Here is a 15,787-nt window from a genome sequence, read left to right as displayed (position 1 = left end):
GTAGCTAGTTCGGATTAGGCTTCTAATCCGAACTAGCTGTACTCCTCGTGGAATGAGGAGTGAAATTATCAGTACTTGGGTGGTGGCAGCAGGATTTTATCCCCAAAATCTAGGTTGTTAAGATTTTGGGGGGAAGTTTTATACCAAAGCCTGGTAGATAAGGTTCAGGATACTTTCACTGGCCCCCACTCCTGCATTTATTGTGCCAGAATGGGGAAGGAGCCATGACAGCATCTCCTTCTGGCATACTTCACAGCCTAGGGAGACAGGTAGATTCTAACACACAATCAGATGTTTCTTTGGTTACATAGTGAAATTAACATGGAAGACTTAATCCAGTCCCCAGCAAATATTTCTGTCTGTAAAGGTTTTAGAAATGTTGTGTGTGTTCAATTCACATTGCTTTGTTTTTTTCTTTTTAGAGTAACACCAACAATCAAAATTCACAGCACTTATGCAGACTGCTACTGCCTCTCACGTAGGCATGTGCTCTTTCATTTTTGCTTTTAATTTTAAATGTCTTTGGCTTTGTCACTTTATTTTTAGAAGCAAAGATACAAAATGAAAGAATACTGCTTAGACAAGGAGTCTATGGCTACGTCTACACTGGCCCCTTTTCCGGAAGGGGCATGTAAATTTCACCAGTCGTAGTAGGGAAATGCGCGGGGGATTTAAATATCCCCCGCGGCATTCAAATAAAAATGTCCGCCGCTTTTTTCCGGCTTTTAAAAAAGCCGGAAAAGAGCGTCTACACTGGCCCCGATCCTCCGGAAAAAGCACCCTTTTCCGGAGGCTCTTATTCCTACTTCAAAGTAGGAATAAGAGCCTCCGGAAAAGGGTGCTTTTTCCGGAGGATCGGGGCCAGTGTAGACGCTCTTTTCTGGCTTTTAAAAAAGCCGGAAAAAAGCGGCGGACATTTTTATTTGAATGCCGCGGGGGATATTTAAATCCCCCGCGGATTTCCCTACGACGACTGGTGAAATTTACATGCCCCTTCCGGAAAAGGGGCCAGTGTAGACGAGCCCTATGAGGGTAAGTCTACATTAGCCACCCTAGTTTGAACTAGGGTGGCTAATGTAGGCATTCGAACTTGCAAATGAAGCCCAGGATTTAAATATCCTGGGCTTCATTTGTATGTTCCCAGGCGCTGCCATTTTTAAATGCCCGGTAGTTTGAACTACCTGCCCGCGGCTACACGCGGTACAGGCTAAGTAGTTCGAATTAAAGCTACTAATTCGAACTACCGTTACTCTTCCTTGCCCGTGCCGCGTGTAGCCATGGGCAGGTAGTTTGAACTACCAGGCATTTAAAAATGGCAGCGCCCGGGAACATGCAAATGAAGCCTGGGATATTTAAATCCCGGGATTCATTTGCAAGTTCGAATGCCTACATTAGCCACTCTAGTTAGAACTAGGGTAGCTAGTGTAGACATACCACGAGTTCTGTTCGCTCAGCCTTTAGTTCATTCACTATCCGTGACCCAACAGACATGTTCAAAGCAATTTAAAATCACAGCAAGATGATCCTAATGCAATCTTGGTGTAAAAAGTTAAAGACAATAGGCTTGATTAATCACCATTATACCAATTTACAAAGTGCACTGAAATGGAGTTACAGTAAACTTCCGATAATCCAGCACCTTTGGGACATAGGGAGTGCCGGATTATTGGATATACCAGAGTATTAGGAGGTACTACGGAAGGGGGGCTATGAAGGGTCTGGGGAGGGTGGCTGGCGGGGAAAGCCCTGCACAGCCGCCGGCGACAGGCCTGCTGGGGCTGCCAGTGGCAGCGGCAACTTGGGGAAGCGGCGGGGCAGAGCAGCTGGGGTGCTGTCAGGTTGGTCCTGCAGCACCGCCCCTCACCTGAGCGGTGCTGCGGGACCAACCCGGCAGCACCCCAGCTGCTCTGCCCCACAGCTTCACCACGTCCGCCGCTGCTGAAACTGACAAGCGGCAGATTTGGGGAAATAGTGGTCAGAGCAGCTGAGGTGCTGCCCGGTTGGTCCCGCAGCACCGCCCCTCACCCCCCTGCTCGGCGCCCGGCAGCAGCCCAGCTGCTCTGCTCCGCAGCTCCCCCAAGTCCACCACTCGTCAGTTTCAGCAGTGGCAGTGGCGCAAAGCAGAACAGCTGGGGTGCTGCTGGGTGCTGAGCAGGGGGCTGAGCGGCGGTGCTGCGGGACCAACCGGGCAGCACCCCAGCTGCTCTGCTCTATGCCTCTTCCCCAAGTCCGCCACTGGTCAGTTTCAGCAGCGGCAGCAGTAGACTTGGGGAAGCAGCGAGGAGCAGCTCCAATTGTCCAGCTGGCTGGAGCACTTCCAGGTTCCAGTTGGTGCCGGACTATCAGGAGTGCCGGACCACTGGATGCTGGACAACTGGAGTTTTACTGTACTTGCTTCATACCTGAAAAGGAGAGTTTGCAAAACATGTAGTACAAGTTGGATCTCCTTGGTCCAGCACTCTGGGGACCTGACCAGTCCTGGAGGAGGGATTTTGCTGGACCAGGGAAGGTCATTTCTGCCACTCCCTGTCACTAGCCCCCACCAGCCACTGCCTTGCTGCCAACCATCTAGCTGTATTCCCCCTACTGCCATCCCCTCTGCGCGCAGGGCTCCTGACCCCACTGCCGCACGCACAGCCCCACTGCTGGACTCCCGATCCCGCGGGCAGCTCTCCTGCTGGGGACCAGCTGCGCCCCCAGGCAACAAGCCCCACTTGGGCTTCTGCCTTTGTTGGCAGCCCTGCTGCCCCCCAGACTCACTGGGCAGCTCTGCAGGTGGCAGCGGGGCTACCAGTCTCTTTCCTGGTCCTGCTGCCACGCAACCCCGTGGTCAGGCTCCCAGTTCTGCAGGGCAGCCACGATGCCTTCTAGTCCCACTGGGCAGCTGAGTCACTGGGCAATTGCAGGGCTTCCAGGCTCCTGCTTGTGCTGCCAGGAGGCCCCGCTGCCTCCCAATCTCGCTGGGCAGTTCTGCTGCTGGGCTCCAGCCTCGCTGCAGGGCTCCCAGCCACCAGCTCTCCACCGGGACTCTCTGGTCCTGGGACATCCCTGGTCCTGCTGGACGATGGATGTTGCCGGACCAGAGAGTCCCAGTTAAGAGAGGTTCAACCTGTACCTATATGTATATTATGACTTTTAAATAAACCTTTTGTACTTGTGGATAATCCAAGCACTACACCCAGATGTACACTTATGTATTTTCTTAACCTATGTCTTATATAATTTAATATTAGCTTTCATATATCTTTAATTTTGTTCTAGCAATTTCTGTAACAAGAACAAGGTGTAGTGTAGACGATCATTGATAAATAGAACTTTTCCTTTTTGTTTTATTTTAATTCTGCATGACTTATATTGAGAGTTAAAAATCAGGCAAAACATTCAACATGATTCTGATTTTTAGCTGACAGTGCTATAAAATTTACTCTCCTTAAAGTACCTCTAATCTGCTAGAGGAGGAAAATATCCAAAGAACACCACATCACCTCACACTGCCAGTAATACCAATAACTGTACAGTTTATTTATGCTAGTTCCATGTGTTCTATTAACTATGTAAAATCATGTAAACCATGATTTACTAATAAGAGAAATATACCACTGTGAAGATGAAACCAGCTGACAGCTAGTTTTGAAGAAAAAAGGGTGGGTTTGTTTAAATAATTTCATGGAATACTTTATTGACAACTATTCTGTTTTCTTCCATCTGAATCAAAGGCTAATAAACACCTTATCTTTTCTCATTTACTTTTGAACACAACATATTGTTAAGTGCAATAGGCTTGTACAGTTTAGTACAAAAAACAGACATGGTCCTGTCTCCCAACAAGACAACATTTACTTTCCTCTCCTCTTTCATAATAAAGGAAATATCACAAAGGTAGCAGATCATTTGGCTACCTACCAGCTGCAAAGAATAGTTGGTGACATCTTGTGCCTTCTAGCAGAACTTCAGGACTCATGGGCCAAAAAGCAAGAATCAAACCCACCATTCTCCGATTTGGGGAGGAATTCCTCTGCTAATATAATTCTCCAAAGTACATAAAAATCTTGAATCTGTAAGTAGACCAGTAGCCAGACTTTGGTACTTGAATGTCTATGGTATCTTCTCAATGGGTTAGGATTGTTCAAGCCCTTAGTAAGAGTGCACAATGTTAGAGCTTACCACCTTCCCTTAGACAAAACAATTGTGGGCATTTTGCAAAAGACATTTTTCCAGAGGGCTTTTGGAAAGGCCTCCGGATGTGCTTCCCAGAACGAGGAAGGGGAGGAAAGGAGCATTTTTGTAGGCGGTTGGCTGGCTGAGTGCCTGTTTGAATTATTATTTTAATGCTGGTAGGATTTTCTTGTGCTACTAATTATGTGTTAGGGCATTTAGAGCCTGGTTCACACATCTTTTTGTTATTTAAATTGCAATACATCTTAAAAATAAAATAAATAGTAATTATTTTCTTTTATAATTATTACATTATTATATATTAATGATGTTTAAAAGAAATCATTATCCTACTCCACACCACTTTCTATCAGTGCACTTGTAGATTTCTAAGGGAACAAACACTAATCAAAATTTTGAAAGCAAAATCAGGAACCTTTTAAGATTCTGAGGTAAGTGTTGGTGGTGAAGAGGTGATTTTTTTTTTTTTTTTTGGTAAATAAATGTGACTTCTAAAATACATTATTATGGTTAAAGGAAAAATAGTACAGTAGAATCTCACAGTTACAAACAGACCAGTCAACCACATCCTCATTTGGAATCAGAAGTAATCAGTGAAGCAGCAGCAAAAACTTACTAACTAACTAACTAACTAACTAACTAAATAAATAAATAAATAAATAAAACAGTGCTGTGTCAACTGTAAACTAATAAAAATAAAAGGAAAGCAGCATTTTTCTTCTGCATGGTAAAGTTTCAAAGCTGTGTTAAGTCAACATTCAGTTGTAAAACTTTGAAAAAACTACGATAACATTTTGTTCAGAGACATGAACAACCTCCATTCCTCCAAGTGTTCGTAACTCTGATATTCTACTGTACCAAAGGTTGTAATCATAAGCCTTATTATCCTATTACCATTTTAGCTCTACCACTCAATATTCGGGAAGACAATAAATTAGACTCATTGCCTAGGAATGAACACCATACTTTTTTGTAAGGACTTGGGAGGAATTTCTAGAGAAGAAAAATATAAAAGTGGAGGCGGAGGGTATGTCTACACTACAGCGCTAATTCGAACTAACTAATTAAATTCGAACTAGAGGAGCGCTAGTGTAGCGCCTATGAAAGTTAATTCGAACTTACGTCCGTTAGTTCGAATTAACTTCATAGTGTAGACATACCCCCAGGGAGGAAGTTTGGGGGACGTGGTAGAAGGCTGATGGGGAGGGATGGAGCAGGCAGGGTCAGGGCCTTAGAGGAAAAGGTGGAGTGGGGGTGGGGCAGAACAGGGATGGAGCGGAGAGGTTGTTGCAGCCCCCTAGGAATTATTATTATTTTATTATTAACTGTATTTTTAGACATTGTTATCCCACAAATACTAGAAGCACACCCCTTGCTAAGGCAGGGATAGATCAGCGTATAGACAGAAAACACAAGGTGACCAACCCAGCTTACAGTGTAGCTTGAAACTACTGTGGAAGTACAGGGCACACAGACTTCAGGTCCCAGAATTTACATCAAGATGGATTTGAATACCACTGAGTTCAATACAAAGCATTACAAGTTAGTACCTGCAATCTCCAGAACCTATGTCAGATCAAAACAGACCACTGCTGGGGTCTGTAGCAACCAGAGGTTGTGACTCAAACTCACATATTTTATATTACAATCTGAATTTTATGGAGCTATTCCTCAGACTGAAACAAAGATGAAGCACCAAACAAAGCCTCTGGGATGGATCTGGCCTAACATATTCATGTGGCCTGTATGATATTCAGATTGTAAAGACTCCAAACACTCCTTTTAAAAGTAAATTTTTGGTTGCAAAGAAACCCTTCCAATTATGAAATGAATATAAACAATACAGTGGTTATCATTGTTATTTATTGGTATCACTGTAGAATCTAAGATCTCAGTCAGGGATAAGGATCTCATTGTGCTAGATGCTGTACAGACAGGACAAAAAGATGGTCATTACTCCAAAGAGCTTACAATTAAAGCAGGGGTGGGCAAAAGGGCCTCCGCAGGCCAGATTCGGCCCCCCCAAGTGGGTAGATCCGGCCCATGGAGGCCTTGCTGATCCCCGACCCCCAGGCCAATTAGAGCCTGCGGGCCAGGAAGCGCCCTAAACCTTCTCCACTCTGCCTCCGCGCTACTTGCTTCCTGCCCTGCCAGGAACACATGGACCTTTGAAGTGCTCCACCCTGCTTGCGGGAGGGAGGAGGAGAGTGGAGGAGGCTTCACGTGCTCCCCCGTCCCCAGGCCAATCAGGGCCTGGGGGCGGGGGAGCTGCATGAAGCATCCTTTGCCCTGCCCCAGCCCTGTGAGGAGACCACAGTACTTCAAAGTGCCAAAACTCCTTGCAGGGTGGGAGGAGGCTTCCCGCACTCCCCCGCCCCAGGCCCTGACTGGCCTGGGGGTAGGGGAGCGTGCCAAGCAGGGTATGGGTACCTACTGGGAAGGGGGGGCAAAGGGACTCCCCCACCCTCAGACCAATTATGGACTGGGAGTGGGGTAGCCCCACCCCTTCCAGTTTAGACCCCGCCCCTTCCCATTTACACCCCACACATTCCAGAATGGCCCAGGGCTACTTCAATAATTTTTGAAGTTGACCCCGAGAAAAAATTATTGCCAACCCCTGAATTAAAGTATAGTCAACTTAACATGATTTTGATAACTATCTGCAAGGACTGGCCCTACATTCCATTTTAATACTCTCCTAATATGTAATTAAGTGTTGCTTTCAGATCAACCAGCCCCTCACTGGCTCAGCATCACAGTAACTTACAAAATAAAATCATATGGAAAGTGCAGTTACTATGTACTGGAGAATTAAGGTTTAACTGGTTAATCTAGTGAATACCTATCCTCTGTTTCTCTGGAGGAAGGTGACAGGGGAGGGATCACGAGAGGATTACCTGTTGTGTTCCCCCCCTCTGGGTATCTGGTATTGGCCACTGTCGGCAGACAGGACACTGGACTGGATGGACCGTTGGTCTGACCCAGTATGGCCGTTCTTATGTTCTAGTCTTTCCCTTATGTTCTATAAGGCAATAGAAAACAGATGGATACCGATGGAAGAATATAAGGAAACAACGAGACAACACTGGTCAGCATAGCAGACAGTGGTCTAAACATACTAGTAATCTAATCCTTGTCAAGTTTTGTGTAGCAATGGTGGTAAAGAGATCTGAAGGAAATGAATGCAGTGACAGTTCAGGTGTTTGCAGGGAGCTCCAGCTAGGCATGAGGGGCAGCATGGCAGAAAGCACAAAGGTGCTTCTCTGAAAATTCAACAAGTGGGCAATGCACACTGGCATCATAGGCTGGTCTGTCAGGAGTAACATCTTACTGGGCTTTCGAATTGACTCAGCAATGACAATACAGTATTAACTACTTCATGTTTTAGAGGGGTAGCCTTATTAGTGTAACTAAAAACAAAGAATAGTGCTGTGGTACCTTGTTAGTCTCTCTAGTGTGCCACAGGACTGACTACTTATTATTGCATTTTGTTATCATTGTGGGCATAGATCAGAATTGAAAGTAGCTGTAGGGAAGGAAATGAAAAGGGAAATAAACAGCGAAGAGAGGATTAAGACTTAGGCAGAGAAACAAAGGGCAGTAAATTAGCATTAGTCAATATTTTCTCATTGGAAATATTTTCTTGGTAAGTGCCCCAACACGGGCACTGAACAAATACTAAATAAAAACTAAAATTATAGTTCCTATGCAAAGGCCATAGTATACCCATGATTCTTCTGCACATACCCCTTCAGCACCAGTGGGCATTCCACTGTTGAAAGCAGGGAGTATGTCATTCCAAACTGATATGCCCCTCCAGTGACTAGAACAAAAATGGAGTATGTCCTTCTCTAGACACTGGCAGCCCAGAAACAGAGCATTAAATATCAGGCTCAGCAGTCCTGAGAGCTGCTCTCTAGGAGAACAGCTGTAGCCATCTGCTCCATTTTGTGCTAACTAGGTGAAGTGCCCACATGACTTGTCCCACAGGTAGGGCAGAATTCACACTCCATCCCCAAGTGCATTTCCTGACTAGCAAAGCAAGCGCCTTCTTGGCCCAGCACTTGGATTTAAAAAAAAAAAAAAAAAAAAAAAAACCACAAAGCTGAATATTGGTGGAGGTTTGGCCACAGGATTAAAAATCTGGTATTTTTCTCTTCTGGACAATGATGTAAGAAGGGCCCGTCTAGCCCAGTGAGCTCACCCCCCAACACACACACACCCCCTGTCTGTACCTCTGGGTCACACCAAGCTGCAGGCCACAGTCTAATCTCCACAGGCGCAGGAGAGAGGCCTGAGGGGAGCAGCCCTGGGCAAGGTACATCTGGTAACAAGGACTATGCTGACAAAAGGCAGGTGACTGGCAAGCCTGGGCGCTGCCATTTGCCGTGGAAACGTATGGTGGCTCGGAGCAGGCGCCTCGCCCAGGGGAACTGGCCAGCAGCGCATCTCCACCTGGCGGGGCCCTCCGGCTCCCTCCCGGCCCCTAGGGCCTGCCCCCCCGACTGTCCCCCTAGGGCCTGCCCCGCGCTTCCAGCGCCCCCTCCCTCCCCCGGCTCCCGCAGCTGGAAGGGGGGATGCCCAGCGGCTGGAAGGGAGGGGGGTGTCTCGCCTCCCCAGTCCCTGCTCCCCTCGCCCGGCAGCTCCGGGGGAAGGCGCCGCTGCCCAGGTGAGATCCGGTCCCTGCGCATCCGCACCACGGCCTGGCCTCCTGCCGCCGCCACCATCCATCCGCCCTCCAGCAGCCTCGCCTCCCCCAGAGCCCGGCCCCTGGCTCAAGCCCCGTGAGCGGAGCGGGGCGCGTCAGCCACGCCGACCCCGCCAGCCCCGCGGTAGAGCGAGGCGGGGAGGGAGGAACCGGGGATGAGAACACAGCGCAGAAATCAGGTCCCGATGCCACCAACCTACCGCCTGCATCGCCCTTCATGGCGGGCTTGGGAGTATTGGTGCCTGCCCCCTCGAGTTTGGGATGTGCTAGGGGGGTTCTAGGTGGTCCTCCCTGCCGCGTCGGTGCTGATGCTGGGGGCTGAGTGGAGAAGACGTGACACTGGGAGGAGGCGGCGGCGGCGGCGGCAGCCTCCCTCTGCAGTTGATAGATAAGGGCGGTCTGTGCTAGCAGGTTCTTTCCTCGCCGAGACTACAGCCTTCAGTCTCGCAGCAACAGCTGTGCCTCCACAGGCACAGGGGCAATGCGGACGCACACACGCACACCGTGCAGATACACACAGTACAAGCCCGGGCGTGTTCCACAGACACGCACACAAATGATTATGCACGAATGCACAGATCCGTACCTAGAAACAAGTGCACACACAACGCAGATGCACAATGTGGCAGATACAAATGTGTTGAAACAGACAAATATGCGGACACACACACACAAGGAGAGTGACATGCATACATGCAGAACCCATACTCAATATAAACAATGGTAAATGTATGTAAAAATACACACTATCTATGCGTACACATGGTGTATCTCTATACACAGACAATATTACTAGTTCTCACCGTTTTATTGAACCCTCATCTTACAGAGGAGCATGTGACTAGGTGAAAACTGGGAGGCATTGCTTGTTTGTTTAAGTGTCTAGCTGTCATGGTTGGGGAGAAAAGTTCGAAAATGTGTCCTAAATGTTACCTCAATGTTCAAAATTATTTGTTTTTAAACACTAGTTTTTCTAAGCACATCTCATGATTTTGGTTACTAACTCATGATTTGCTAACATGTATGGTACTGAACTGAACACATTCATCCAGTTGAGGCCTAATTGGCACTGCGTAGAGCCATCTCCTCCTCCCTTGGTGTTGTGCCCGCAGTTCTCTATAGCTGGAGAGCTTGCTCAGGCTTGGCTGTCTCCACATGAATACTCTCAAGGAATTCTTCATGGACACAGGAGCTCCTCAGCCTAGCCATCTCCTCCTGTCACTCTCCCACCTGCTTCCTGAGACATTCCACCAGCAGGCATCTTTCATATTCAAGGCGTGGGTGTACCATGATTTATAAAGAGGCAAAAAGATATTTTCTGTCTTATCTATCCCTTTCTTAATGGTTCCTGTCACAGTCCGCGCTTCCCCTCAGAATGCCGGACGTCATCATTGGGAAGAGGCGGCCATTCCGGTCGCACCTTGCTTCTGGGCCACCCTTCTCCCTTCCCGGGGTCCCCATCTAGGACGTCTCTTAGTCCCTTCGAGTCTCAAGCTGCTAGCGTTCCTTACGTTGAGGACCACCCAGCGCTCGCCCAGGTCAGACTTTGTTTGCCTAAACGATGGACAGAGGGGAGGGAGACCTGGGCCTGCCCTCGCTCCAGGTCCTGACCCAGGACCCTAAGGATAGGGACACGCTTCCCTGCCTGGTTGGTGGGGCAAACCGTAATTCACCAACCCTCGAGTGACCTCCTGGATCCACCGCTCAGTCCTGGGTCACTTCCTCTTCTCCGTTCTGTCCAGCCTCCGTGTCCACGAATTTAGACACTATCATTTTACATGTATAATTGGGATTATGCTTTTCAGTATATAACTTTGCATATGTCAACATTGAATTTCACCTGTTATTTTGTTGCCCAGTCACCCAATTTTGTGAGATCCTTTTGAAGCTCTTTCCAGTTTGCTGTGAACTTAACTATTTTGAGCAATTTTGTATCATCTGCAAATTGTTCACTTTTTTTTTGCCATTACTTTTGAGTCTTTGGCTACCTGTTATTTTTTTTATAGCTTTCCTAACTATATTTTTACACTTAATTTGCCAGAGTTTATGCTTCTTTCTATTTTGCTCACTAGAATTAAACTTCCACTTTTTAAAGGATACCTTTTTGTCTCTCACTGCTTCTTTTAATTTGTTTAGCCATAGGAGCACTTTTTTATTTTTATTTTTATGTTTTTTAATGTAGGGTATACATTTAAGTTGAGCTTCTATTATGATGGCTTTAAAAAGTTTCCATGAAGCTTGGGGGGGATTTCACTTTTGGCATTGTGCCTTTTAATTTCTGTTTAACTAACCTCCTCATTTTTGTGTAGTCCCCCTTTCTGAAATTAAATGCCATAGTATTGGGCTGCTGTCATTTTTTTCCCACCACAGAGATGTAAAATCTAATTATATTATAGTTACTATTACCAAGCGGTCCAGCTATATTCACATCTTGGACCAGATTCTGTGCTCTACTCTGACAAAATCAAGAATTGCCTTTCCTCACCCATCCTCCATGAATTCTCAAAAATAATTGCTAATGGCTCTGAAGCAAAATGCAGGACAATGTAGCACTTTAAAGACTAACAAGATGGTTTATTAGATGATGAGCTTTCGTGGGCCAGACCCACTTCCTCAGATCAAATAGTGGAAGAAAATAGTCACAACCATATATACCAAAGGATACAATTAAAAAAATGAACACATATGAAAAGGACAAATCACATTTCAGAACAGATATTCCTGCGCATCCAGAAATATAATTTATGCTATCATGTGCCGAAAGTGTCCATCTGCTAAGTACATTGGACAAACATCTCAGACACTTCGCCAAAGGATTAATGCCCACAAAACAGATATCAGACAAGATCGCAAAGAAAAAACAGTTTCTTGCCATTTTAACCAGAAAGGACATTCTCTCAATGACTTAACCACCTGCATTCTGCTACAAAGACCTTTTACATCTGCACTTGAAAGGGAATCCTCTGAACTGTCATTCATGTTAAAATTCGACACTCTCCAAGAAGGAATGAACAAACACTCAAACTATCTTACCCATTACCAAGATAGCTTCTCCAATTATCACCTCTAATACCATTAGCTCACAAACATCCCACTCTCCCCACCTCTAATATCATCAATTCACAGACACTTACCTTCCTTCCTTCCCCCCCCCCCCCCCCCCCGCATCCTCCTCCTGTTCTGAAATGTGATTTGTCCTTTTCATATGTGTTCATTTTTTTAATTGTATCCTTTGGTATATATGGTTGTGACTATTTTCTTCCACTATTTGATCTGAGGAAGTGGGTCTGGCCCACGAAAGCTCATCATCTAATAAACCATCTTGTTAGTCTTTAAAGTGCTACATTGTCCTGCATTTTGCTTCAGCTACCCCAGACTAACACGGCTACATTTCTATCACTATTCTAAAGGCTCTGAGATTGCTATAGTTAGTTTGTTAAGTTTGTTAGAATGAATTTGATCAGGTCTTGCCAACTTGAATATATCCAATTTATCTAAATATAGTTAACCTGTTCTTTCCCTCTTTTGGCTTACATTCCTTCATATAACACATTGATTAACTGGTCATCATTTTAATGTAATCAGATATGCACTCTCCTTCCTACTAAATAGAAACCCTTCACCTTCCTTTGTCTTTCTCTTGCTCATAATGTTTTTAAAGAACCTCTTATCATTATCCCTTTTACCCCTACTAAGTGAAAATTATTTTGTGTCTTAGCCTTTCTGATTTTTGTCCATAACATGTTTTTGCTGTTCTTTTGAACTCTTCCCTAGAAATTCATCTGTGTTTCCACTTTTTCATGGGAATTACTTTTTGATGTTCTGGTCATTAAACTGCTCCTGATGGAGTCCTTTTAGCCTTTTTTTATTAGTCTCCCTGTCTTTTCTTTTCATAAGAAAAGTTTGCAGTTGTGCATTTAATATTGTCTCCTTGAGAAACTGCCAGCTCTCCTGAACTCCTTTTTTCCTCATATTCTTTCCCATGGGATCTTACCTACCAGTTCTCTGAGTTTGTTAAAATCTGCTTTTTTTGAAGTCCATTATCCTTATTCTACTGCTCCCACTGCTCCCTTTTATTAGGATCAAGAAATCATGTCATGAGCACTTCCGCCCAAGTTACCTGCCACCTTCAGATTTGCCACACATTCCACCCCTTGGAAAGAATCAAGTCAAAATTAGGTCTGTCAAGCAATTAAAAAATGTATTTGCGATTAATCGCAAATGCAACTCTCCTTTGAAATGCCGTGGAAACGTTCGAACAAGCCAGCTTTTAAAAATGGCGGCGCCGGCTTTATGCTAATGAAGCCCGGGAAATTCAAATCCCAGGCTTCATTAGCAAGTTCGGTATGCATACATTACCCCCCTAGTTCGAACTAGGGGGGTAGTGTAGACATACCCAAAGGGTGCATCTACACAGTGGGGCTTACCTCAAAATAAGCTACGCAACTTGAGCTATGTCAATTGCGTAGCTTATTTTGAAATAGCTTATTTCGAGTTTTGGTGCTGTTGCTGTCTACACAGCACTTATTTCGAAATAGAGCATTCTTCCTCCAACTTCCCTTACTCCTCATAAAATGAAGGTTACAGGATTCAGAGTAAGAAGTCCTCCCACTTGACAGTATTTCGACTTTATGTTGAAATAACTGCCGGCTGTGTAGACGCAGACTATGTTATTTCAAAATAACACTAGTTATATTGAAATAATGTTGCTGTGTAGACATAGCCTAACACAGTGGTGTCTAACCTATTTAATCACAAGATCCCTTTTTTTCAGTGTAAGTGCAAAGTAAGATCTACCTCAAACCCAAATACCCTTGCTCCACTTCCTTCCTGCCCCTTTTGTGAGGCCCCACTCCTCTTTACCCCATCTCCAAGGCCTCATCCTGCTCACTACATTCCCCTTCTTCCTCCATCTTCACTCACTTTCACCAGGCTGAGGTAGGTAGGGGTTGGAGTTGCAGGCTCTAGTCTTGAGCCAAGGAGTTTGGAGTGTGGGGGGGTGTGTCACATAAAAGTCATATGTGGGTCCTGCAGCTTAGCAGGCCTGGGATAAAAGTTTAGATTCCTGCTGTACCCAGCTTAGCATAGCTTGGGACCCTGCAAGTCCAAGCAGCAGTTGGGCTTTATCAGCTTTAACCCATGCTTTGAGCTGGGAAACTACTAAGCGGTAAACAAGTTTGACCTCAGTTTCAGCTCATAAGAGTGATAAGAATGGCATTGAACCAGGTACATGCACACCCAGTAAACAACTGGGCTACGTCTAGACTGGCATTATTTTCCACAAATGCTTTTAACGGAAAAGTTTTCTGTTAAAAGCATTTGCGGAAAAGAGCGTCTAGATTGGCACGGATGCTTTTCCGCAAAAGGACTTTTGCCCGAATGGGAGCAAGAAGCACTGATTTCTTACACGAGATCGTCAGTGTTCTTGCGGAAATTCAAGCAGCCAGTGTAGACAGCTGGCAAGTTTTTCCACAAAAGCAGCTGCTTTTGCGGAAAAACTTGCCAGTCTAGACACAGCCCTGTAGTATAACAGTTGTTTCACCAGGATCTCACCAGGACCTGGACCTCGGAGGGTGCCCTGTGGCCTGGTGTGAGGTGACCGGAATGGGACTCCCTGCAGACTAAAGGGATGAAAGAATTTCCAAGTGCCTATTACTCTTTTGTGCATTGCTCTGCCTATGCTTATTGGCGTATTACTTTGCAGTTTCAAAGTAACCATCTGGCAGTATTAATCCTGGAATAGTAGTGACATAGTCACAACTATCCCTAATAGACTCTGTCTTGAAGCGAATCCACAACCTTGTTGGGACCTGCCCCTGTGAGTTAACAGTAAGCCTGTAGGGCTTGCGGAGGGGAGCTTCCCTTTCATGGTCAGTGGGCAGCCACTCCGCCCCACTGCCCCCTGCTTAGTCTCTCGGGGAATTAGCCATGGTGTTCAGCTCTTCAGGGCTGATGGTAAGTCAATGCAAGGTCCAGATCCCAGGCCCCTACTCAGGGCAGGCGGCAAACAGATATGCAGTTCTGGCCCCCCAAGCCTCAGTTCGGGGTGGGGCAGCCCACAAAGAGTCAAGCGGTCCAAGCCTCGGTTCGGGACAGGGCAGCAAACAAAGAGTTCCAAACGCCAAGCCCTTGCTCAGGGTGTGGCAGCGGGCAAATAAACAGTCCAAAGTCAGGCCCTTGCTCATGGTGTAGCTCTGGCAGGGGCAGGCTGCTGTGGGGTAACAGCCAAGGGGGGAGACTACCAGGGTAGCTTGGGGGACACAGGCCTACCCACTCCACCACGTCCCAGCCCAGGGCTCTAGTAGCAGCAGAACCATCTGCTGCTGGGTCAGTGGGGATCCACCCCGAAACACACTGCCCAGGTTCTGGTGCAGCCTAACGGTGGTCGACCACCCTGGGCTTCTTCCCTTCTGCTCCTCTGGTGGTACCTGAGCCCAGTGCAGGTCTTCTGGGCTTTGTAGTTCTGGAACCCCCGGACCAGGCAAGCAGTCCCTCTACGTCTCTGAAATGCTGGTCTGTTGCACGCCTGATGCCTTCCTCCGCGGCGGAAGGGGGAGTCCCAGACCGCGCCAGGCCCAACTGCTGGGGCAGCGCACACCTTGCTCTTCTGCTTCCCATAGCAGTGTGCACCACCTGAGCAGGTGCAGTCCCGGACCCCCACCGCCTTCCCCGTGCGCAGGAAGGCAGCAGGGGAACAAAGTCCCCAGCGTGCGACGGACTGGCATTTTAGGTACCGCACCATGGTTTGGGGGACAGGGGAACAGCCCGCACACTTCCTGGGCCTTGGCGTGCAGCTGCAGAGCTCCCCCCGACCCCACAAGAAGCCCACACTACCTCCATGGTCCCTGGAGGTAGCATCAGTGTGGTGTTAATCTTGGAAGTGGGGGACAGTTGTGGGGGGGC

The 15,787-nt window shown here is 46.8% G+C and overlaps 1 protein-coding gene across 1 annotated transcript in view; it reads right to left on the bottom strand.

Moving 5' to 3' along the window:
• NALCN (sodium leak channel, non-selective) overlaps positions 1-9,394 on the bottom strand; it is a 366,003-nt gene extending 356,609 nt beyond the window's left edge. The window contains exon 1 of the mRNA XM_075918747.2: positions 9,085-9,394. The gene's annotated coding sequence lies outside the window, so the exon portion shown is untranslated. The remainder of the gene's footprint in view (positions 1-9,084) is intronic.
• Positions 9,395-15,787: the final 6,393 nt, after the last annotated feature.

The sequence above is a fragment of the Pelodiscus sinensis genome, chromosome 1 (genome assembly GCF_052426305.1).
Source record: "Pelodiscus sinensis isolate ZL-2025 chromosome 1, ASM5242630v1, whole genome shotgun sequence".
Taxonomy (NCBI): domain Eukaryota; kingdom Metazoa; phylum Chordata; order Testudines; family Trionychidae; genus Pelodiscus; species Pelodiscus sinensis.
The sequence above is the reverse complement of the archived record's forward strand: the minus strand, read 5'-3'. Positions and strand labels throughout refer to the sequence as shown.